Raw genomic sequence first — 25,683 nt, forward strand, 5'->3', positions numbered from 1 at the left:
GGCCAAGAGCTCATATGATATTAGCTCTAGCAAAATTCTAAGAACCAATACATTGATTTAAAAGGAAAATCAGAGGCTTAATGCTGGTCGGGATTTAAAATAATAGCTCTGAGACACAATATCCTTCCAAACATCAAATTTCATTAAGATCCGATCACCCGTTCGTAAGTTAAAAATACCTTATTTTTCTAATTTTTCCGATTAAAAAATTATTGCCCGACAATTTGATTTCATTGAAAGGAATTATTCCCAAACATTTTCTTCCCGCTGAAAATTCTACAGACAATCCCTTCACCCCCCTCCTCCCCTGGAGAAAAGTTCCTCGCGAAATATGTCCGTAGGTTTCTGAATTAAAAAACTTAAAAGGCACTTAAACTTCTACAATATGGTTCTCTGTTTTTTTTTTTTTTTTAGTTTGGGAGGGATATACCTCACAGGGTAACGCATCGAAAACGGGAAATTGATATCTTATTCCATATGATTTCTGGGAATATTTCGGGTCTACGCTGTTATTATGAAAGTAATTATCTTCAAATAAATTTCAAGAGAAAATTCCATTTTACTCTTGATTAATATTAGATTGTGATACAATTAATTATGCTAACAAATGTTTAAACATAGAAAGTAACCTACTAATAAGTAAAAAACGGTAACTATTTATTTTAAAAATTACAAAAGTCTTGCAATGCGGTCCCTTTTTGCTCTGGCAGTGACTGTGGAATTATAGATGTTATTTTCTGAATTAATTGTAGCAGCTCCGCCTGAGCTCAGCTCTTCTGAATTTTCAAAATGGAGATCATTCTCGTCAATGCAAAAATTATGCAAGGTACATGCTGCAATTACTGATTTGGAAATAAATGCAAGGTCAGGGGAATCAAAAAACCTAAGTCTTCTAAAACGACACTTTAATATTCCAATCGCCCTTTCAACAGACATTCTTGTAGAAGACAGTTTAAAGTTGTACCTAACCCGATATCTGGTTAGGTTACCCGTATCTCTATATGGTGTTAGTAACCGGTCAGAAAGTGGGTACGCTGCATCGCCGATTAAATGGCTATTCTCGGGAAAAAATAAAGTACTATTTTGTAGGTCAGTACAAATTTCTGAATGCCGAAAAACACGGGCATCATGCATGGACCCTGGCTGCCCTACATAACAGTCAGTAAATTTCATTTTATATTGGAACACAACCTGCAGTTGGAGAGAGTGAAACCCTTTTCTGTTGATATATGCTCCCAAAGAATGTTGAGGGGTTCTGATTGGGATGTGGGTTCCATCTATAGCACCAAGAACCCCTGGAAAGCCAGCAGTAGAACTATTGGCAGAAATTATGTTTTGTGCTTCTGTAGCCCCTGGCCACTTTATTGTTGTTGATGCCATTTCGTAAATGGCGTCAATTGTTCTTCTTATGACTTTGAACACTGTTGTCTTACACACACCGAAGCGACATCCAACGGACCTGTAGGACTCTGGGGTTGCCAGAATCCATAGAGTTATGAGGAGCATCTTGTTTGGTGAGCATCTTGATGTTGGTCTTGTCTGATTCTGTAGCTTTATGTTAATTTTTCCTAAGAGAAGATCCTAAGAGAAGTACTTCTATGAAGTCTAAAATGAGTTTTAAAATCATAATCCTGCATTTTCTCTGTGACTATTTCTTCATATCCTGCTACCTTTGGCACATTTCGTCTCGATATGGTTGAAACTCTTGTCTAAAAAGGGGAAAAAAAATTACTAGGAAGTATTTTGAAGCAACGGATAAACACTGATTATGAAACCGAGAAGATATTATTTCTGAATTGTTTGATTTCGCCATTTTTATGAAGAAGAGCCTATTGTTCTGAAACCGAGCTGGAAAAATTCCAACTGGTATTAGATTCAAATTAAATTACAAAATGATTTTCATATTTAATTACTTTTAGAAATTTGACTTAATAAGGCATTCATAAAATACCCTATGGTACGCAAAAAGTACAGTTTGTGGTTGTTTTCCCATTCTTTAAAATTAACATGTCAAAAAAGGGTCATATTAACCCCCCCCCCCTCCTGTAATGTTTGTCCGACTCGTAAAAACGTAGCAAAATTGAATATAAACTAATTTTTGATGAGTTCTCTGAAAAAGTTCCCCCTCCCCACCAAAAAAATTTGTATTTTCTATGGGTAGAGGGAAGTATTTCCCGTTGGGCTGGGGGGGGGGGGGGTATATATATAACCCCCCGTTGGGTGGGGGGAGGCTAGTATATGTATATATATATATATATATATATATATATATATATATATATATATATATATATATATATATATATATATATAAATAAGTTGTCTGTGTGTGTGTGTCTGTCGAGTGACGTCATGTTTGTGTGTCGACTGACGTCATGTTTTCGACTGACGAAATTACAGACCAGGACATCGGGACACCGGGACACAAATGACGACCGGGACACCGGCACATAGGGACTATAAATGACGACCGGGACACTCAAAGAGAAAGCGACTGGGACATAAGGAATGTTCGATTAGCAATCACCATCAACAAAGCACCGGGACACAGGGAGTATAAATGATGACCAGGACATAAGCAAAAAAAAAACTAAAAAAAAGGTAAACTAAAAACTAATTAAAAAACTAAAAAAGCTAAAAAACTAAAAAAAATAAAAAAAAAAATAAAAAAAACTAAAAAAAGTAAAAACCAAAAAAAAACTAAAAAGAAAAAAAGCGGAAAATACAAAAATTTATTTCATCATATACCATTTCAAAAACGAATGTATATACAGACCGGGACACAGGGGATGTTCTATTAGCAATCACCATTAACAAAGCTCAAGGGCAATCATTAGAATCATGAGGTATAACTAAAAAAACTAAAAAAAAAAGGTAAAAAACTAAAAACTAAAAAAAAAGACCAATTCAAAAACGAATGTATATACAGACCGGGACACCGGGACACATTGTTTTCCCATCTGAATACGGATTGTTTTTCCCATGGACAATTATATGTTGCAATGGGACAGCGAAGAATGTTGTATATTCGCATGTTTTACGTAGTTAAAAACATATATATATATATATATATATATATATATATATATATATATATATATATATATATATATATATATATATATATATATATATATATATATATATATATATATTCACAGGTGGGACATAGGGACACAACTACAATGGCGCGTAACTAATATTGCGCGTAACGACTTACGCGCGCGGGGGGGCTTGGGGGGGGGGGTATGCGAAGCGCCCCCACCAACTAGGTATATATATATATATATATATATATACTATATATATATATATACTAGTATATATATATATATACTAGTATATATATATACTATATATATATATATATATATATATATATATATATATATATATATATATATATATATATATATATATATATATATATATATATATATATATATATATATATATATATATAGTATATATATATATACTAGTATATATATATATACTATATATATATATATATATATATATATATATATATATATATATATATATATATATATATATATATATATAAATATCGACGAAGACCACACTGCCTTTCCATAACAAACAAATACAACGTAGAGACAATAGGGAAAATTTCACTATTGAAATTATTTCCACTGTCTTGAAATTTTCCCTATTGTCTCTACATTGTATTTGTTAGAGATATATATATATATATATATATATATATATATATATATATATATATATATATATATATGTCTCCTGTCTATGATGTCGTGGCATCAGCTGAAGCCAGTGAAATCAATTTAATGCATTTGTAAATTAAGTCGTAATAGCACGCACATAGTCAACAGTTTTGAGTAAGGGAAGGAAATCCTCCGACTAAGAAAAAGCAATTCTCAAATAATTAACATATGTAGTTTCCGCATTGATTGTATTGGTTAGTCCCAGAGATTGATTGCATGCAAAAACGTCAAACAAGACAATTTGCTTCCTCATGACAGTTGCTTAATTATGTAATATGCACACAAAAACTGATAAATCATAATATTGAAATACCGTTAAAATACTTGGCTCATTCAGCTCTTCCTCATCTTGATATAATTCATTTTCTGAGTCAGTAGACTCGTCATCCGAGTCAGTAGACTCGTCATCCGAGTCAAAAATTTCATTAACCAAAAACAGTGCTGAAATAAGATTTCTCGGCGCCGTCTGGGACATTTTGGGAGAGGTTCTACCTAAAATAAAGTAGAAAACTGAGCAATCAGAATAGTGAAACAAAACAGGGGAAAATCACATCTAAACGAATAAATTTTAAGAAGCACGTTTGTTTTCAATAAAAATAAGGAGGCAAGTTTTTCAGCACTTCTACAAAAGCTTCTAATTCTAATTAAATGGCCTTTAAGTTTTCTTAAAGAAAATTTGGAAAGAATTGGGACCAAAGGTCAAAATTTAATGTAAAGAATGAGGCATCGAGAAGGGGCTAACCATTCATATACAAAATTTGGGTTTGTTGTAAGTTTTAGCGTTGCTACTTATTTTCAGTTCAAAAAGCGTGGTTTTTAGTTGTTTTTTTTTTTTTTTTTATATCTGAGCTTGAAACCTCTGCATTAGTGTTCTCTGATACAGTGAATCTGATGGTGTGATTTTAAATACGCGTGTAAGATTTATTAAGTCTTACGGAATGTTTTTCCCTTATTTGATAATCAGGCTAATTTTCTCAGGCCTGTGCCGTTTGAAGGTTAATATTAAACATAATAAGTATTATTTATTTTAAATTTGTATAAAAAATTAAGTCTTTTGTTGTAACTACTGTTAATTTTTTGTTTTGTGCAATTGGGCCGAGTCGCTCCGTACTTACAGTTGGTTAAATTAAAACAAAATTATTTTTTTGAAAGTAAGGAGCAACATTAAACCTCAAAATGAACGAAAATTATTATCATGAAAAGAGAAATCACCAATGCTTAAGCACAAACACAAAAAAAATAAAAAAAAAAAAAAAAAAAAAAAAAAAAAAAAAAAAAAAAAAAAAGGAGACAGAAGGAGAAAAGGAAGACTGTTTTCCTAAATTAGTGATTAATATAGACCAGCACTTGAATGAGGCCTTAACCCTACTCATCCATACAATCACATAGGTCAAACAGCATAGCCACACACAATCAACCATAAAGAATAATCCATGGACAGGCAGTCATGTCGTCAATAAGTATAAGTCGTCATTTACCAAACAATAGAAAAAATAATATAGACAAATAATTCAGAGGCAACACCCAACATAAGGGCTCATCAGGAGAATACACTGGCCTATATAGGGTTTCGCCACTCTAAATTCTCTACCCAGCACAGTGTTGTGGCTACCACAGAATATCCATGGCATCCCCGCGTCAGGTATCACCCCCAAAATACATGTCTATGAAAAAAACAGCAAATGTAAAACAACCAAGTAAAACCAAAACAAGCTTATCCTGTTAATATATCCCTCCCTTTAGCAACAATAGGTAAACTAATATGAAGGTTTGCCCCCTCCTCAATACCTTACTCTTTATGCTAAAGTTTGTCCCAATTTTTGAAGTACGGCAACTGAAACACGGGGGCCGTTTAATTAGAATAGGAAATTTTTTTTACTATTAATAACTTTAGCGTTAAGATCAAGGTATTGACAGGGGGCAATCCTTCATATGCGGAATAAATATGCCAAAATTAATATACATTTTTCATTACTTTTTCATGTACAGTAACCAAAATTCAAAGCTGCATTAGTTGAAAAATATTTATAAATTAAATAAAAGAACAAGTTTTTCAAACTGAAAGTAAGGAGCGACATTGTTACTTAAAACGAATAGAAATTATTCCGTATATAAAATAGGTTTTCCCTCTAAAGCCTCATTCTTTATGCTAAAGTTTGACTCTGTGACCCAACTCTACTTTTTAAAACAATGAAAACAGACTTTAGCATAAGGAGTGACGTGTTGAGGAAGGGGCAACCTCTTTTATGTACGGAATTGTTTCTGTTCTTTTCAAGTTTTAATATCGCTCCTTACTTTCAGTTAAAAAAAAACTTGTTTTTTATTTAGTGACAGAAAGGAAATGTGGCGTTTATCCTTATTTAAAGATCAACTAGCACGCAACTAGCCTCCTTCCAGTGTCCCTTTTTCTTCTGAAGACATCCGAATGAAATTCTGAGATGGGCGTTTGATTCACGCTAAAAAAAAAACTTTAAAAAAACATCAAATGTAAAATTAATATTTAATCGTCTCGATTTCTGGGCAATACTGTTATTATGGAAGTAAAGAGAAATATTAGGCGCTAAAATGAGCAGAGTTTATTCTTTATAGGAGGTAGACTCCCCTTTCCATCCCCAACTCCACCTCGCGATCGCAGAAACTTCGGAGGGTGCTCACTACATCAGAATTTCAGAGCTCTAATCCTTTTCAAAGAAGTCGAAAGTGATTGAAGACCAACCACCTGCGATGGGGGAAGGGTCTGTTGAGGGGGATACTCAGTTTATTACCACAAACTATGAAAACAAATTTTGAACTAGCTAAAAAGCAACTAATAATAATCGGTAACATAATATAACAGTTTCGTAACAACAACAGCAGAAAAGTAACTAAAACATAAACAGCTGTGCTGAAGTAGAATCTCCCCCCCCCCCCAAAAAAAAGGCTATATTACCTGGTATTTGTAACTTAGGATGTACACAATAAAAATTTTACTTACTGCTGCCTCTAAAAATCAGTTAATTAATTCACGCTTTGTTTACACTGAACGGGGTCAATGACATACACGTGACCAATGTTGTTATTCTCGCAATTAATCTTGCCGTTTTCAGTGACACGTGGCCAGACAAGTATTTGTTGCTATCTTTAAGGGGTTAAACCTCGATTAATAAAAATCCCACTGGACAAGTAAACAAACGCACCCTAAATAAATTATCCTGGAAGGTTGAAAATACAAGGGAAGGCGGATTTGCCTCCCAAAGCTAAAATTGGTCAACAGTAATTAGACATTTCACTAATATTGTCTCGCCTTGATACACATCATCTAACAGGTTTAAGTAACACACTAGTTTATATCTTCTTGTCTACTCCTATATTTTGTAGAAACTGAACTACTAGTCGAAAGATTTGTATACTAAGTTTTTCGTCAGCCACTCCACCCAAAAGAAGATTTATATTACATTACATAGAATTCTGAGTAAGGAACTTTACAAAACTTTGTTTTGATGTTGATAATTATCACAATCTAGAAGAACATGTGCAATTGTCTCTTCGTTGTTACAACATGTGCAATTTTCATCCTCTCCAAAAAATCTTGCACGATAGGATTGAACCCCTGCCTGTTGGGATCTTAGCCGAAACAAAATAACTCCCTCTTTTCTTGTTAATTTGTCGTATATTTTTAATTCATGCCTCCTTGTGGTTTTGCTGGTGACAAAATAGTTGCCTGACAAATTCCGGTTTTCCTCAAAAGAAAATTTATCTAGATTCTTTATTGCTTTGTCAATCATCTTAACTTCCATGGGAGAATCACATTCAGTAAAGGGGCCTGTCATTTTTGTGGCCTGCTTTGCAGCTCTGTCTGCTCTTTCATTACCATCAATCCCAACATGAGCTGGTACCCATTGTAGAATTACTTTGTGTTTTTTGCAGACAGATGTAAACATAGAGTAACAAGCAATTACTTCCATTATGGACATCCTATTTCTATTTGCATTACTGATGGCATCAATAGAGGCTTTAGAATCTGAACATATAACTATCTTTGGATAGTTTTGAAGATTGGTTCCTATATATTCCAAGGCTTTCTTAATAGCAATAACTTCTGCTTGGAATACAGATGTTTCAACTGGTAACTTAAATTGATTTGTAATTTGCAGCTTAGGGATTACAAATGCAGCCCCAACTGGTGTGTCATGTTGAATTTTTGATCCATCTGTATATATATGTACAAAGTCGCTATATAAGTTGGCCATGTGTAATCTAAAGCTGATTGCAAGATTGAACCAGGATACTTCACCAATATTATTTACACACTCAAGATGACTCTGTTCCCAAGGAGGTAATGGCATGTTTTCTGGGACCTTTAGCATATCTGTTATTTTTAAACAGTAATCAAATTGAGAGCAGATTTCAATGGCTTTCTCAAAAATATTTTTCTGATTGCGTTTCTTTTGGCTGTTATCTGTGATAAAGATACCTGGTTTTACTATTCTTGATTTTACTGGATGTGTTTTGTCAGCTGCCCATAGTTTCTTGATATATTTTAACACTGCAGTACTTCTTCTTGTTTCAAGGTCTTCTAGGCCACTTTCTGATAGCAGGAATGGAATTGGTGTTGTGTTCCTTGCTCCAAAGGAAATCCTCAGAGCTGCATTCTGGATTGTGTCTAGTCTTTCAAGGGTTGATTGTGGAGCTGATTGATAAATTGCTGCAGCATATTCAAGCTTTGATCGAACATACTTTTGGTAAAATTCAATCTGGAATTTTGCTCTACTACCCCAAGAGGACCTTGTTAATGATTTCAGAACATTTAGTCTTCTGATGCATGCTGCTTTGGTGTATTCTATGTGAGGATTCCAATTTAGATTTCTATCAATAATACAGCCTAAAAACTTCATTTGATTAACATAGTCAATTTTCCTACCTCCTAAAGTCAATGTTGGAGCACTTATAGCAGTTTTTCTAGTTATAAGCATACCTTTGGTTTTATGTAAAGAAAAATTGATGTCAATACTGGCTGCCCAATTCTCTAGTTGTTGCAATACAGCTTTTATGCTTTTAGTGACCTCACTGATGGTTCTTCCTGTGACCCAAAAGACTTTATCATCTGCAAATATGCTTGCTCTGGATGTCCCATCATCTAGTGGTATATCATACACGCTGATGTTATATAGATCAGGTCCTAGTGCTGAGCCCTGTGGCACACCCCTTTTGACCTTCAATGTGCTGGTAGATATGGTATTTCCTACTCTAATGTGAATTTCCCGGTCTTCCAGGTAACTCTTGACAAATTTTAATAGTCTTCCACGTATACCACTTTCAATAATACCATTCAAAATTTGTCTATGGGTGAGAGAATCAAAGGCACTTTCAACATCTAAAAATACTGCAATCATTATTAGCTGGTTCTGAATAGCATAAGTGGCATCTCGTTGGAAACACACCAGGTTGTCAATGGTACTTCTATTCTTCCTAAAGCCACACTGGACGTCTTTGAGGAACTTTCTTTTTTCTATTTCCCAATTCAATCTCCTTTTAATAAGTCTTTCATACACTTTGCCCAAAACGGGCAAAAGTGTTATAAAGTGGTGATTTTCAATCTTTGAGCTATCTTTATTGGCTTTAGGAATCATTATTGAAGTTGCTGTTTTCCATATTTTTGGGAAATAGCCAATATCCCATGCTTGGTTGATTAAGTCAAACAGGCATGATATCCACTCATCATTGAGATTGGAAATAAACTGAGGAAATATCATGTCAGATCCCGGAGCAGTTTTTGGAAGATAAGATATAACATGTTGTATTTCTGCTAGTGTAAATGGCTTATTGTATGGCTCACGTAGTTCTCTTCTGGAGAGTCTGTTGATCTTTGAGTCTTGGCAAATTATTCTAGTTGTGTCAGGATCCATTTTAACCACAGTTTGGCTGAGTAAGTCTAAGCTAGCTTTAACTCTTTGTGCTTCAGTGAGAAGAGGAATGTTGTTGTAAATCATAGGAGGGTTATTACTTTTTGGAGAGGGCTTGTTCATCATGTGTCTTACAAAGGAATAGACTTAGTTTGCTGGAGTTTTGAAATCAAGGTGCTCCATAAAATCTCTGATGCTTTTATTTTTTGCAGCTGAAACTGATTTTTTAAATTTTGCATATGATTTTTTCATTTGAATCAGATTAGGTAAAGTAGTTGCAGCCGAATATATTCTGCTTTGTTTCTTATATTCCTTTTTTGACTCCTCACACTCTCTGTTCCACCAAATGCTGCTTTTTACCCTCTTATTAGTGCTTGCAGTAAATGGCATAGACGTCTTTGCAATTTCTAATAGTTTATTCTGAAATAGGAGGATTTTGTCATCAATAAAGGTATCTGTAGTCAAGATATTTTTTATGGGAATTAGATTTAAATTGTATTTAAAATGGGACCAGTTAGCCCTTTTTACCTGGAACCTGAATCTGTTACCATGACTTGCTGAAAATGATCTACTATTGGTTTGTTTATTAGACTCTATTGCCAAATGGATAGGAGAATGGTCACTAAATAGTAAAGTATCAGATGGGATACAAATGGATGTTATACCTGCTATGCTAGGACTGGTCATAATCAGGTCAATTGTAGTTCTAATTTGAGAAAGGGGATTACATCTGGTGGGTAGTCCTTTTGGTGTTATCAGGCATATGTTGGTATCAAGCAGCAACTTTTCCAAGCTTCTTCCAGATGGGTTAATCAAATCGCACTTACACCATACTTTACTGTGGGCATTGAAATCACCCACTATAATTAGGTCCTCATTATTTGGGATCAATTGGTGTAGTTTTTTCATTATGTCTCCAACAATGGGATTGCTTCCATTGGCATTGTATACATTGAATATATTTAAAAAATTGCCATTATCTTGAATAATTTTACATCCAGTAATTTCCAAATTCCATTGAGGGTTTTCTTCGATTTTTGGCTCAATTCTAGTAAAATGAATGTTATTTTTTAAACAAATAATTACTCCTCCTTTGGTGCCATTAGTTCTGTCTTTCCTGATGACATTATAGTTTCTAAAGTTCATTCTCATATTGGGTTGTAGCCAAGTTTCCTGGATACATATTATATCTATAGAATTTTCCTGGCAGTGGTCAAGAATAATATCCTTTTTTTCCTTTTCTATAGATTGAGCATTCCAAGACAGTATTTTAAGGGCCATGGTGGTTACCTAATGAGGCTCTATTAAGTAAACAGACACTTGAAATCTTTTGTTCATTAAGGTCCCCTAAATTTAATTCTTTTACCAATTTGCAGAGTTTTTCAATTCGAGCTGGTAAGCTTAGGCTTGATAAATTTATAAGATCTGGGCTGCAAAGTAGACCAATTACTAACCTTTCAGCTAGTTCTGTTTTTGATGATGCAATGAGTCTTTCAGTAGTTTGGTTTGGTGCAGTCTGATTAAACTTATTATTATGAAATCTCTTCTTATTTAGAACGTCTGCATAGCTTTTATAGGCTACCTGTGCCATACGGAATCCTATTTGATATTTTTCGGCCACTTGGAGGATTCCTTGGTTTTGTTGTCTTACTGGGCATAAGTTGGATGTTGATGAGTGGCTTCCGCCACAATTGGCACATGAATATGATTTTTGTCTAATTGCTGGGTCTATTGTTTTCAGTGGGCACCGGCCTGATTGGTGTTTCTCTGAGCACCTCAAACAGACTGACTCTTTAGCTCTGCATTCTTTTTGAGTGTGTCCATATTTCTGGCACTTGTGACACTGAAGTACTCTGCGATAGTACTGGTATACCTCCCTCTTTCTTCCAAAGCACCAAACATTTGGTGGTAGGGTCCTACCCTCAAATACAACTAATATAGCAAGACTGTCTTCAAGTTTTTTGGATTCTTTATTATATCTCTTCTGCCTTATAGCGTCTTGTACAGCTGTAGGAGATTGTAAGCTCTCCTTGATTTCCTCTATGGTTAGGTTAAGAGGGATACCTTTAATTATTCCTCTTACTGTAGGTTGTATTCGTTTAGTTATTACAGATATGTTGCAGAGTGTGCTAATGGAAAGAATATTTTCACTATCATTCTCCCCTTGTAGATATAAGAACATATTCTTTCTTTCTTTCTTAACTTCAAGCTCAAATTTTGAATTTTTCAATGTTGTCTGGATTGACTTTGCTATTTCATGATCAGGGGGAAATGTTTTCCCATTTTCTGCAATTACAATTTCTATTAACACTTTATACTGTTCTTGCTCTGGCAAGCTTGGTGTATCCTTGTTAGTGTATTCTGCTTGAGGTGCTGCAGCTTTCCTTTGTTTACACTTTGTATTTACACCATTTTCACTATCTGGGGACAAATCTCTCCTTTTTATACCAATGTTTGGATTCTGTCCTAGTCTTGGTAATACTGATCCATTTTCATGCGTTATGATACCTTCTATTTCCATTGAATTTAAAGATGTTCTGAGCTCTTCATCACTGTCATAAGAGGGTAATGCTGGATAACTCTCTTCATTGAGTGCAGAAAATTTGTTTGAGGTCGGGATGGAGTAGCTTGGGTAGGTGGGACGTATAATATAACTTTGGGGTGGCGGGATTGAGTTATGGCTTGCAGTAACCATTGGTTGAGTTGGGCTTCTCTGGAGATCTCCTGGCGTATATATTGTTACACTTTGTCCATTAGGGAGAATTCCAATTAGAGGTTGAGAGTAAGGGGGATGGAAATTTTGGGTGGGACCAGGTAAACCCTGGTCAGGTAACTGAAGCATTCAGCTGCAATCACGATTGTCTAAAGTATAATATGGTAAAGTAATCACAGAAATACAAAGAATCACCAATACTCACAAGAAAATTACAACTTGAAGCAAAAGATTTTATATCCAACCGGTTAATCTTTTCTTCCTTTCCAGTGATAAAGTCATCGAAGAGAATGTTCAAATTTTGAAATACTTGGCGTGCTTCCCAGTGTTGCCGCTCCGCAATCTTACTAAATTTAAGAGGAAAAATTTACTAAATCGCATCTGTTTTTACTACATGCTCCGGAAAATTTCTTGTACGTGCGGCTACCGCCGCCGGCACACCGTCTAGCATAAATGTTTACTATAAAAGGATAATCAGTAGGATTTTCATTCTTTTCTCTTTCTCTTGATTTTTTTCCTTTTTCACTATCTATTTCTATTTTTTTTCGTTTTCATTCAAATAAACCTACTGCTGTCACTTGCCACTCATTTTTTTTTTTTTTAATTAAAACTACAGATATTCCTGCAAAGGCTGACAAAATCGATTCGCTGATGTTATGGGAAGCGGAACAGTTCTTTCTCCTAAGAAATGTGGACCTACTTTTGATTGGTTGAGGGTAGGAGCAGTTCTCCATAGTACAGACCCAAATTCCACCTTGAAGGGTGTCTTTTTTATAACTCCTTCATAAATCCGTTACTAGACTATTTTTGTTAGATTGGGGTTGGTCACGACAGTCGGAGAAGGAGAAACAACAATTTGCTTCGAATTTTCACCAGTCGGTAATATACTTTAAAAAAAAGTTTGGAAGAATATAAAGATAAGTCTGCAAACCAAGATTAGAATATTGGAAGCTACAGTGATGACAGTGGTCAAATACGGCTCTGAAGCATGGGTACTCCGAAAAGCGGACAATATTTTCCAGAGAAATTGCCTACGGATTGTACTGGATACCCGGCTGACTGACCATATTTCAAAGAGTAGGTTGTACGAAAAATGTGGTTCAATCCTGCTTTTTAGGGCTATAATGAAAGAAAGGTTGAGGTTGCTAAGCCACCATCTGTGGATGAAGGATGACAGATTGCCGAAGATTGTCCTTTTTGCTAACCGTCTTGGGCTACACGAAAATCAGGTGGTCCTCGCCCAGGTTGGGAGGATGTTATAAATAAAGTTTAAAAGAAAATGGGAACTTCCTGGGAGGATGTTAAGAGGGACGCCTTCAATAGATTAGATTGGAGGAGGAACGTGCGTAGCTGTGTTGGCATCATGTGGCTTGGTGCTGCAGTGAGTTAGTAGTAGTAGTAGTAGTAGTAGTAGTAGTAGTAGTAGTTTTAGTTCGAACTAGAATTTTACTAGATTAATTAAAGAAATTTTCCGACAAAACAAGTTTTTAGAGAAAAGTAAAGAACTTAATTAAACCAAAAATAAGCAAAAATGGAATCAAATTATCTACCAAGTGTAAAACTACCATAAATCAGAAATTCTTAGAAATTCTTCAAACTTAAAACGAACAGAAATTCTAGTAAATAACCAAGTCAAATTCAAAACAAGCAGAAATTCATATGAGTATGGTTCAAAACCCCCTATGCGTTCCCAAGATCAAAACATAATTTTCAATTAACTGAAGATAATTTAAATATTTTCAATCTTATAACTTTAATAAATCAAATATAATTAACGTTTTAAGGAATAGATATCAGTATATTCGCATTAAACGGATAAGTGCAAATTCGTTTTGTATTTTTTTTTTCAGTAGAGTACAAATTATGCTCTGGCATCGGTAAACTATAGGGGTCTCGAGCCCTACTCGTGTTATTTTCCGCTCGTTTTGAGTTTGAGGTTATTTATCATACTTTTTGTACTATTTGGGGTTTAATTTATTTTCGATGTTTATTCGTGGTAGTATTACGCTTGGTAGATTATTTGATTTCATTTTTACTAATTTGTGGTGAAATTCATTAGTTTCCATTAAAAAAAAAACTTGTTTTGTCGAAAAAGTATTTTTAATTAATTCAGTAAAAATCTGGTTTGACCTGAAAAAATTACTATAAGAGTATTTTTTTTTACCATTCGACTAAAAAATATTTGCTGTTTCCAATTCAGAAAGTCTGCTGTTCTGGCTCTTTTTTTTAATTTTAGTTTTTTAAGGTTGAAGTTGAGGCCAAATTTCTTATTATAAAGAACGTCATTCTGAAAAGACAATTCTGAATTTAGGAAGTGGTTTGATTTGATATCCTACACAAATCAAGGTAGTACAGTAGCTTAAATAGAGGATAAGGTAGTCTCTCAGGAAAATATGAGATACTTGAAAGCCCGATGATTTCAAAAATTGTATCGTCCACGAGTTACAAAGGATTTTTACATTTCCGATTCTTTGTCTGAAAAGTCTGCTTTCTAACTGACTGTCAAATAAGATTTTGCTTGGCAAATGTTTAATGTTTGCTATTTCACCCCTTTTCTTCTAATCAATTACAATTCAAGTTTTTCTATTTTCAGACAGCCAATTCTAGTCTAAAGGACGATTTTTTTAATCGTTCTTGTAAAAAGTTCTTATAAAAATACAAAGAGTGTTGACCTGCACTTGCAATTCTGAGCCAAGTAAAATGAATCCCAGAGCAAGGGCTCATAATATTTTACAGAGCATTTAAAACTTTTTGCTCATTTTGTTTAAGCAGAATAATTATCAACAAGATTCACAAGAAGGAGAACGGCCTTGGTGTTTGTAAAGTAAAGGTCGGTGAGGCACTGGTGGTACTTTGTCAAAAGCGAAATGATCACTGGTATGAGGGAGTTCACCATCGGATACTAACAGTGAATTTGGACTTGAATTCAATAGACTTTGCATAACATAAAAGATGTTACTGAAACTTTGCATCCGGTAGGAGCCTGCCTTTGAAACACCCAGGGTCGACTGACGGACTCAAATAAATGAGAGGTAGGATAACAAAATAAATCAAGATCAAGTATTTGATGAGGTAGTTATTTGTTGATCGGGTCCTGAACACCTTGCTAGCAGCATAAAAGTATGATATTGGCCTGACAGTGGATTTTGATTAGTAAAATAGTTGCTGCAGTTCAGCATGATTTAAACTTTTCGTTCAACATTTTTCAGTTTCTTAGAAGGATATATTGAAGTCAAGAAGCAAGAGTCATCCCTTCAAGCGTGTGCAACCAAGCTCGAGCCCCTCAAAGCGTCAATGTCGCGGATATAACAGTACCTATGCATATATGAATGCTTTTGACTCACTGCAGTCTTCAATTGTGGCAGAAGGATTAGGTAACCGAGGCCTTCACCTCTGCACTGTTGAAAGATGTTTCGACTCTTCACATGTTCTAGCCATTGCCTGTTGGCGAAGTCTTACAGAATATATTTTCAGAAAATGCTTCACCTGAAAGACATAAATCCTCACATACTCAACATTTTCAAAAATAACATTTTGTAATAAGGCGCTTGACAGACTCTGGGTTCATCTTTTCACCACCTGCTTATAGAACATTTGTTGATGCGCTCTCCAAGAACTAGTACATTTCTGACATGTAGACACGGCGTGAGGAGTTTCAGTTACTAATATGGCTTTTACTGGCTCTTACTCTGGCTACTGTCAGCTTTGCACACTAAGAACTTACGGGTGTTTCATTTTAGACTACTGAGCAGCATAAGGACATGGGAGTGACAAAACAGAACGTGAATTTCAAGATGTTGTTAAAAGTTCTTCGATTATGTAATGTGAATATATGGGTACACTTTCGTAGCAGTACACTCAACCTCAAATTCAACGTAAAAAAAATAAAAATCAAATTTATGGAAGAGATAGAGTGGCAGATTTTGTACTCGGAATCATCACATACTTGTTAGTTGGGTAGTAAAAAAATTGTATTGCAATTTGTTTCAAAATTGTGGCTTTTTTCATTCGTTTCCTAGACTAGTTGTAGTGCTGACTTTGTGAAAAGACATATACAGTAGCCCCTATATACATATATAGCCCCATATACAGTGCCCCTCCCATTTTTTTTTACTCTTTCGGTGAGATTAAATGGTCGTAGAAACTTGGCAAGTAGCTCATTTTACTTAAAATTATAAGGCCTTGCATCTTATTGAAAGGTCATAAATAAATGGTCATAAAAAGGTCCTTCCTCTTGTCTTCTTTTTACCTCCTTAATCCCAGGACTCTGATTAGGATTATGAGATCGTCATTTCACTAAAAACTGACATAGGTTCTAAAAATATCCATCCGGAGAGGAGTAGACACCCGAGGCTCCCCAAGAAAATGTGAGTACAGATGGCACTAACTTTAATTTATTTGTTTGGCCCTTTTTTCAACTTTAGCTCATACCATGCTTTTGCGAATATGATGCTCATGACGGCCGCTTCCCATGGGTGAAAACTACAACTAGTAAACTTATCATGCAAACATTATTTTGTTCTTTTGTTGTATCTCCTTATGGATTAGAATTTGCAATCTTCTTTGAGTAAATTTTGAAAGTTTGATCAAATTTTTTATAGAAATTTGTTTAAGTTTTGAGGTTTACATGTACTTTGACTAAACTTTATTTGTAATCTGAGGAAATAAAACAATATGGTTCGAATATTGGTGGCAACAACATCCCTCCTAACACAGACTATGACTCTAGCCTATGACTCCAGCCTATTTTTGTATGAATTATGGCCATGATTTACCTAGGTAAAAAAATTTCCTGTGGCAGGAATAGAACCTACGACCTTCCGAACTAAGTCCAATGCATCTCCCACTGTGTTAAACAGGTTTGTCAAAAAGACTCAACTGTAGAGTAATTGATTGTATAGTATCACTTTAACGTCATTTTCAGGTGGAATTAGGCTGTTTAAAAATCTTGAACATTTGTTTTAATGATAAATTTTATTTCTGACCCTGAGGAATAGTGAAGACAGAGTTCAGGTCACACACTGTAGGTTCTTGCTAACGAACAAGGAAAATAAAGCTATGGTTGAACTTATTTTTCTTCAAATGCCATAACGTTGATGATCTTCTAACAAAATATTGCCCACCCCGTATCTTTTTATAAGTCCGTTCTCTGGAATATTATGCCATGTTTCCCTGTCTTCAAAGCATAGTTCTCTGAACTTTCACTTGTTATATCAACAGAGATAAAAATTGTATTTCCCTGTGTTTAATCATCGAAAAATTGAGTCTCATCATTGTTGTTGAGATAGCTGCAACCTAGTCAAAAAACCACATATCCCAAAGTAAATTCATTACTCTAGATAGCAAGATTCTTGTAATAATAAACATTGTAGCTAACAATAAACATTATTAAAAATTAAATCCCTGCTTGACCGTAAAATTAATGATCGTTCAACAAAAAAAGCCCTACCAATTATCTTTTTAAAAGTTCCTTCTCTAGAATTTTATGCCACATCTCCCAGACTTCAAAGCTTAGCTCTCTGGAACTTTTTTTTTAAATTTTAATTGACTAATATTAAAAAAATTGCCTGTGGCAGGATTCGAACCTGCAACTTTCAGGACTAAGTCCAACGCATCTGCCATCTTGCTACACAGGCTTGTCAAAAAGACTCAACTATAAAGTACTTGATTGTATAGTATCGCTTTAACGTCATTTTCAGGTGGAATTAGGCTGTTTAAAACCCACCCCTTTCCTAAAGGCCAAACCTCTTTAAGATGCACTAGGACAGCAGCCATCAATGCCTTTATCAAAATTCAGGCCATGGGACAACAATAATTCCAGGTTCAGCTCATCATTAGTGTTGTTCAGTGTTTTTAGTTTTATTTATTTAGTTTGTTTACTTTTTGGCAAGAAATTTGAATTTAACCTGTTGATGACAGGCACAGTTCCTTTCGTAATTATTGTTAGAAGAAAAATCAATCACCTGACATCCATAGCTTAGGTAAGCTTATTACCATCTATTACTATTATGTATAAAAGTTAGGTTGGCCTAGGAGTGATCTGATGTTAATGAAATTTGACATTTGGAAGGATATCGTGTCTCAGAGCTATTTTTTGAAATCCCGACCGGATCTGGTGACATTGGGGTTGGGTGACCTAAAATCTTGAAAAACACTTACAGTGAAAGGATTGGGATGAAAATTGGTGGGAAAAATAAGCAAAAGTCCTAGATACGTCATTGACATAACTGGAACAGTTGGCGGGGAAGGGTTAATTTGAAAAAATTAGAAAAAATGAGGTATTTTTAAATTACGAAGAAATGATTGGATCTCAATGAAACTTCAAATTTAGCATGACCTCGTAACTAAGATCTATTACTTTAAATCCCGACCGGATCCAGTGTCCTGGGGGGGGGGGGGCAGACATCTTTGAAAACCCTTAAAGCGGAGAAATTAGGATCTAACTTGGTGGGAAGGATAAGCACAAGTCCAAGATTTCTGATGGAAATAGCAAGACTAGATTCGCTCTCTTTGGTGGAATTGGGGGGGGGGGGGAGTACTTTGGAAAAATTAAAAAAATTGAGGCATTTGTAACTTACGAAAAGGTGATCAGATCTTAATGAAATAGTATCTTTAGAAGGATCTTGTATTTTAAAACTCTCATTTTAATTCCCAACCTGATCTGGTGAGATTGGGGGGAGTTGGAGGGGGAAACCAAAAACTGTGTCTAACCAATAGGAGAATTTTTGGGATTTTCCTAGCTGAAACTGTATATTAACGGGTGTAAGAAAAAACCTTTTTTGGTTTACTGCGTTAATGTTACTTGACTTAACACGTGGTTGTACCATTGTAATTGCCATCACTGAAAATATTTGCTTCTTTCAGGTTAATGGAAATGCATAGACTGGTTTCAAACTTGCCATTCCCCCGGCTGATAAAAATTGTGTTTCACCTATTTGTGAATTTCTGGATAGTCCTAGCTGAAGTTCTGTATGAAGGTGTGTAAAAAAAGCTTTTCTTTGGTTTACTGTGGTAATTATACTTGAGTTAACACCATGGTTGCACCATTGTAATTGCTATTGCTGAAAATATTTGCTTCTTTGAGGATGATGGAAATGCATAGACTGTGTCTGATCTTGCCATTCCCCCGGCTGATAAAAATTGTGTCTCATCTATTGGTGAAATTTTTGGATATTCCTAGCTTAAACAAAAATACAATTATTTTTATATATATAGATTATACAACCTAGTAAAGTTTGTAGAAAAATGTAATTTTTTAATATTTTAAAAAAAACTGTATAATTATAACCAATTCCGAAAATAATATCTATTCTTCAATAAACCAAAAATGCTATTTTTTTACCTCAGTTGTATTTAAATGTAGCATGGAATGAACTATATTATGTCTACAGCAGTAGCAGCACACTTGTTCTGTTGTGGATAGAACTCTAATCTATGTAAACCAAAAAATTTAAATAAGAAAATATTGTGATGAAACATAATTGTCATTTTAATTCATAATGCTATGAGATAAAACATACATTATATGAGAATTTGTATGTACTGGAAGTAATCACAGTATGAGCGGTGACGTCAACCTAAGAACAAACAAAAACATCATATACCATCATTAAATGAAGCGAAAAAACTCAAAAATGGTGTCAGGCAACACAATCAAAACCACTAGAACCACCGTGCTTAAGACACCGATAAGAAATAGTAACAGTCCTTTTGCTTAAAGAACAAGGAAAATGCACTAGCTCAAAAAGAAACGAAAGTTGCTGCAATCCTAATAGCTTTTATTGAAAACATATTTTGTTCTTTAGTTATGTCCGCAAATAATGGAGCACTAAAAAATCGTAAAAGACTGTTTAGTGGCTTACTTTAAAGACATTGCTATATAAAATGGTTTTGTAGTTAACAATAAACATTATTAAAAATTAAGTCAATGCTTTGCCATAACGTTGATGATCTTCTAACAAAATATTGCCTACCCTGTATCTTTTTATAAGTCCGTTCTCTGGAATATTATGCCATTTTTCCCTGACTTCAAAGCATAGTTCTCTGAACTTTCACTTATTATATCAACAGAGATAAAAATTGTGTTTCCCTGTGTTTAATCATCGAAAAATTGAGTCTCATCATTGTTGTTGAGATAGCTGTAACCTAGTCAAAAAACAACATATCCCAAAGTAAATTAATTACTCAAGATAGCAATATTCTTGTAATAATAAACATTGTAGCTAAAAATAAACATTATTAAAAATTAAATCCCTGCTTGACCGTAAAATTAATGATCTTTCAACAAAATAAGGCCTACCAATTATCTTTTTAAAAGTTCCTTCTCTAGAATTCTATGCCACATTTCCCAGACTTCAAAGCATAGCTCTCTGAAACTTTTTTAAATTTTAATTGACTAATATTTAAAAAAATTGCATGAGGCAGGAATCGAACCTGTGACCTTCCGAAAATGACAATTATGTCTCATCAGAATATTTTCTTATTTAAATTTTTCGGTTTACATAGATTAGAGCTCTATCCATAACAGAATAAGTGTGCTGATGAGTTTTTCAGGAGCTCAAAAGCGGAAGTTGGCAGCCTTGAAGAAGGAGAAAGAGGCAGAAAATCAGTCTTCTCCGAGTAGATGTGTTTAGAAACAGAAACCGTTACCATGTGAACTGGTTGAGCGAGTAAGTGCAAGTTTGTTTTTCTGTTCTTTTGGGTTTCAATATTCTCTGCAACTCACAGTTTTGCGGCTTAAAAGAGCTGAATTTGGGCAAAAAAGGATTTTCTGTGTTTTTGTGGCATTTGGTATCTACCAAATGACATATGGCGATCGCAAATTCTGTCGGCCTGTCGGTCTGTCCAGGTTTTGCTACCTTAGGCACTTCCAGGTCAGCTAGGACGATGAAATTTGGCAGGTTTATTAGGAACCAGAATAGATTATATTAGAAATTGTCTTTTCCTCGATTTAACCATCTGATATGGGGAGTGAGGGGATTGTAAAACCGGAAAAATTTGAAAAAATTAGGCATTTTTAACTTACGAATGGGCGATCGGATATTAATGAAATTAGATTACTGGAAGGATATCATGTTTCAGATCTCTTATTTTAAATCCCGACCGGATCCGGTGACATTGCAGGGAGTTGGGGGTGGAGGGGAGCAAAAATCTTCGAAAATGCTTAGAGTTGAGGGATCGGGATGAAACTTGGTTGGAAAAATAATCATAAGTCTAGATATGCGATTGACATAACCGGAACCGATCCGCTCTCTTTGAGGGGCCTATTTTCCAAATTATTTGGAATGCAGAACAAGAAAAATTAAGATACTTTCTCAATGTTTTTAAACAGCAGGACACAGATATTAAGTTCACCATTGAACTTGAAAATAAATCCCTGCTTGACCATAAAATTAATGATCGTTCAACAAAAAAAGGCCTACCAATTATCTTTTTAAAAGTTCCTTCTCTAGAATTTTATGCCACATCTCCCAGACTTCAAAGCTTAGCTCTCTGGAACTTTTTTTAAATTTTAATTGACTAATATTAAAAAAAATTGCCTGTGGCAGGATTCGAACCTGTAACTTTCAGGACTAATTCCAACGCATCTGCCATCTTGCTACACAGGCTTGTCAAAAAGACTCAACTATAAAGTACTTGATTGTATAGTAACGCTTTAACGTCATTTTCAGGTGGAATTAGGCTGTTTAAAACCCACCCCTTTCCTAAAGGCCAAACCTCTTTAAGATTCACTAGGACAGCAGCCATCAATGCCTTTATCAAAATTCAGGCCATGGGACAACAATAATTCCAGGTTCAGCTCATCATTAGTGTTGTTCAGTGTTTTTAGTTTTATTTATTTAGTTTGTTTACTTTTTGGCAAGAAATTTGAATTTAACCTGTTGATGACAGGCACAGTTCCTTTCGTAATTATTGTTAGAAGAAAAATAAATCACCTGACATCCATAGCTTAGGTAAGCTTATTCCCATCTATTACTATTATGTATAAAAGTTAGGTTGGCCTAGGAGTGATCTGATGTTAATGAAATTTGACATTTGGAAGGATATCGTGTCTCAGAGCTATTTTTTGAAATCCCGACCGGATCTGGTGACATTGGGGTTGGGTGTCCTAAAATCTTGGAAAACACTTACAGTGCAAGGATTGGAATGAAAATTGGTGGGAAAAATAAGCAAAAGTCCTAGATTCGTCATTGACATAACTGGAACAGATCCGCTCTCCCTAGGGAGTTGGCGGGGAAGGGTTAATTTGAAAAAATTAGAATAAATGAGGTATTTTTAAATTACGAAGGAATGATTGGATCTCAATGAAACTTCAAATTTAGCATGACCTTGTAACTCAGATCTATTACTTTAAATCCCGACCGGATCCAGTGTCATGGGGGGGCAGATATCTTTGAAAACACTTAAAGCGGAGAAATTAGGATCTAACTTGGTGGGAAGGATAAGCACAAGTCCAAGATTTCTGATGGAAATAGCCAGACTAGATTCGCTCTCTTTGGTGGAATTGGGGGGGGGAGTACTTTGGAAAAATTAAAAAAATTGAGGCATTTGTAACTTACGAAAAGGTGATCAGATCTTAATGAAATAGTATCTTTAGAAGGATCTTGTATTTTAAAACTCTCATTTTAATTCCCAACCTGATCTGGTGAGATTGGGGGGAGTTGGAGGGGAAACCAAAAACTGTGTCTAACCAATAGGAGAATTTTTGGGATTTTCCTAGCTGAAACTGTATATTAACGGGTGGAAGAAAAAACCTTTTTTGGTTTACTGCGTTAATGTTACTTGACTTAACACGTGGTTGTACCATTGTAATTGCCATCACTGAAAATATTTGCTTCTTTCAGGTTAATGGAAATGCATAGACTGGTTTCGAACTTGCCATTCCCCCGGCTGATAAAAATTGTGTTTCACCTATTTGTGAATTTCTGGATAGTCCTAGCTGAAGTTCTGTATGAAGGTGTGTAAAAAAAGCTTTTCTTTGGTTTACTGTGGTAATTATACTTGAGTTAACACCATGGTTGCACCATTGTAATTGCTATTGCTGAAAATATTTGCTTCTTTGAGGATGATGGAAATGCATAGACTGTGTCTGAACTTGCCATTCCCCCGGCTGATAAAAATTGTGTCTCATCTATTGGTGAAATTTTTGGATATTCCTAGCTTAAACAAAAATACAATTATTTTTATATATATAGATTATACAACCTAGTAAAGTTTGTAGAAAAATGTAGTTTTTTAATATTTTAAAATAAACTGTATAATTATAACCAATTCCGAAAATAATATCTATTCTTCAATAAACCAAAAATGCTATTTTTTTACCTCAGTTGTATTTAAATGTAGCATGGAATGAACTATATTATGTCTACAGCAGTAGCAGCACACTTGTTCTGTTGTGGATAGAACTCTAATCTATGTAAACCAAAAAATTTAAATAAGAAAATATTGTGATGAAACATAATTGTCATTTTAATTCATAATGCTATGAGATAAAACATACATTATATGAGAATTTGTATGTACTGGAAATAATCACAGTATGAGCGGTGACGTCAACCTAAGAACAAACAAAAACTTCATATACCATCATTAAATGAAGCGAAAAAACTCAAAATGGTGTCAGGCAACACAATCAAAACCACTAGAACCACCGTGCTTAAGGCACCGATAAGAAATAGTAACAGTCCTTTTGCTTAAAGAACAAGGAAAATGCACTAGCTCAAAAAGAAACGAAAGTTGCTGCAATCCTAATAGCTTTTATTGAAAACATATTTTGTTCTTTAGTTATGTCCGCAAATAATGGAGCACTAAAAAATCGTAAAAGACTGTTTAGTGGCTTACTTTAAAGACATTGCTATATAAAATGGTTTTGTAGTTAACAATAAACATTATTAAAAATTAAGTCAATGCTTTACCATAACGTTGATGATCTTCTAACAAAATATTGCCTACCCTGTATCTTTTTATAAGTCCGTTCTCTGGAATATTATGCCATTTTTCCCTGACTTCAAAGCATAGTTCTCTGAACTTTCACTTATTATATCAACAGAGATAAAAATTGTGTTTCCCTGTGTTTAATCATCGAAAAATTGAGTCTCATCATTGTTGTTGAGATAGCTGCAACCTAGTCAAAAAACAACATATCCCAAAGTAAATTAATTACTCAAGATAGCAATATTCTTGTAATAATAAACATTGTAGCTAAAAATAAACATTATTAAAAATTAAATCCCTGCTTGACCGTAAAATTAATGATGTTTCAACAAAATAAGGCCTACCAATTATCTTTTTAAAAGTTCCTTCTCTAGAATTCTATGCCACATTTCCCAGACTTCAAAGCATAGCTCTCTGGAACTTTTTTAAATTTTAATTGACTAATATTTAAACAAATTGCATGAGGCAGGAATCGAACCTGCAACCTTCCGAAAATGACAATTATGTCTCATCAGAATACTTTCTTATTTAAATTTTTCGGTTTACATAGATTAGAGCTCTATCCATAACAGAATAAGTGTACTGATGAGTTTTTCAGGAGCTCAAAAGCGGAAGTTGGCAGCCTTGAAGAAGGAGAAAGAGGCAGAAAATCAGTCTTCTCCGAGTAGATGTGTTTAGAAACAGAAACCGTTACCATGTGAACTGGTTGAGCGAGTAAGTGCAAGTTTGTTTTTCTGTTCTTTAGGGTTTCAATATTCTCTGCAACTCACAGTTTTGCGGCTTAAAAGAGCTGAATTTGGGCGAAAAAGGATTTTCTGTGTTTTTGTGGCATTTGGTATCTACCAAATGACATATGGCGATCGCAAATTCTGTCGGCCTGTCGGTCTGTCCAGGTTTTGCTACCTTAGGCACTTCCAGGTCAGCTAGGACGATGAAATTTGGCAGGTTTATTAGAAACCAGAATAGATTATATTAGAAATTGTCTTTTCCTCGATTTAACCATCTGATATGGGGAGTGAGGGGATTGTAAAACCGGAAAAATTTGAAAAAATTAGGCATTTTTAACTTACGAATGGGCGATCGGATATTAATGAAATTAGATTACTGGAAGGATATCATGTTTCAGATCTCTTATTTTAAATCCCGACCGGATCCGGTGACATTGCAGGGAGTTGGGGGTGGAGGGGAGCAAAAATCTTCGAAAATGCTTAGAGTTGAGGGATCGGGATGAAACTTGGTTGGAAAAATAATCATAAGTCTAGATATGCGATTGACATAACCGGAACCGATCCGCTCTCTTTGAGGGGCCTCTTTTCCAAATTATTTGGAATGCAGAACAAGAAAAATTAAGATACTTTCTCAATGTTTTTAAACAGCAGGACACAGATATTAAGTTCACCATTGA

The 25,683-nt window shown here is 34.7% G+C and overlaps 2 long non-coding RNA genes across 2 annotated transcripts; one reads left to right on the top strand and one right to left on the bottom strand.

The window, feature by feature from the left end:
- Nucleotides 1–640: 640 nt before the first annotated feature.
- On the bottom strand, nucleotides 641–4,241 carry LOC136026568 (uncharacterized). The gene is made up of 2 exons (XR_010617335.1): nucleotides 4,063–4,241; nucleotides 641–1,709 (listed from the first exon to the last, which is right to left on the bottom strand). It is a non-coding gene; the product is annotated as an uncharacterized LOC136026568 (long non-coding RNA).
- Nucleotides 4,242–20,901: 16,660 nt separating this feature from the next.
- Nucleotides 20,902–24,993, top strand: LOC136025674 (uncharacterized). Its single transcript, XR_010617147.1, has 3 exons — nucleotides 20,902–21,013; nucleotides 23,189–23,301; nucleotides 24,877–24,993. It is a non-coding gene; the product is annotated as an uncharacterized LOC136025674 (long non-coding RNA).
- Nucleotides 24,994–25,683: the final 690 nt, after the last annotated feature.

Source organism: Artemia franciscana, chromosome 4, assembly GCF_032884065.1.
Source record: "Artemia franciscana chromosome 4, ASM3288406v1, whole genome shotgun sequence".
NCBI classification, from domain to species: Eukaryota; Metazoa; Arthropoda; class Branchiopoda; order Anostraca; family Artemiidae; genus Artemia; species Artemia franciscana.